Source organism: Oncorhynchus gorbuscha, linkage group LG26 (assembly GCF_021184085.1).
Source record: "Oncorhynchus gorbuscha isolate QuinsamMale2020 ecotype Even-year linkage group LG26, OgorEven_v1.0, whole genome shotgun sequence".
Classification (NCBI taxonomy): Eukaryota; Metazoa; Chordata; class Actinopteri; order Salmoniformes; family Salmonidae; genus Oncorhynchus; species Oncorhynchus gorbuscha.
Window position 1 is genome coordinate 17,221,959 of NC_060198.1, and position 1,058 is coordinate 17,223,016.

At 48.8% G+C, this 1,058-nt stretch overlaps 1 non-coding gene across 1 annotated transcript; it reads left to right on the forward strand.

Annotated features, from left to right (window-relative positions):
• The first annotated feature begins 416 nt into the window (after positions 1-416).
• Positions 417-489, forward strand: trnak-uuu. The gene has a single exon. It is a non-coding gene; the product is annotated as a tRNA-Lys (tRNA).
• Positions 490-1,058: the final 569 nt, after the last annotated feature.

A 1,058-nucleotide genomic window follows, 5' to 3' on the forward strand; every position in this document is an offset into this window, starting at 1 on the left:
AGCATCATCTGATTTAGGAATTTGCAGTGAGCCAGGCTTTTGTGAGAAACAATTGTCATCTAAAGCAGCATTGGTTTGTTCGTTTTCATGCAAGATTTGTACTGTAAAGCCACATTGGTACTTGTGCTGATTCATTGACTTCGGTTTGTAAAGGCAGCTATTGCACACATAAGAACCCTGACCACAACGTGATTTGAACACGCAACCTTCTGATGTGGACTCAGCCGTGCAACCGATGCGCCACAAGGTCTGGGATAAATTGCTTTTTTGAAGGGTTGCCTAGTTCAGATTTCATTGATTGTATCATTTGGAATAGAGGCCTGGTTCTCTGGGGAAATGTACCATCTGACAATGCCCCCTCGTCAGTCCGTGCCTCTGCCCAGCAGGTTAGGTGTATGAAAATAAGCAAATTTAGAGCTCGGATAGTTCAGTCAGTAGAGCATCAGGCTTTTAATCTGAGGGTCCAGGGTTCAAGTCCCTGTTTGGGCTTTGCTTCAATCTTCACCCTCCTCCAGTACATTACATAAATACATTTAAGTCATTTAGCAGACGCTCTTATCCAGAGCGACTTACAAATTGGTGCATTCAACTTATGACATCCAGTGGAACAGCCACTTTACAATAGTGCATCTAAATCTTTTAAGGGGGGGGGGGGGGTGAGAAGGATTACTTGATCCTATCCTAGGTATTCCTTAAAGAGGTGGGGTTTCAGGTGTCTCCGGAAGGTGGTGATTGACTCCGCTGTCCTGGCGTCGTGAGGGAGTTTGTTCCACCATTGGGGAGCCAGAGCAGCGAACAGTTTTGACTGGGATGAGCGGGAACTGAACTTCCTCAGTGGTAGGGAGGCGAGCAGGCCAGAGGTGGATGAACGCAGTGCCCTTATTTGGGTGTAGGGCCTGATCAGAGCCTGGAGGTACTGAGGTGCCGTTCCCCTCACAGCTCCGTAGGCAAGCACCATGGTCTTGTAGCGGATGCGAGCTTCAACTGGAAGCCAGTGGAGAGAGCGGAGGAGCGGGGTGACGTGAGAGAACTTGGGAAGGTTGAACACCAGACGGGCT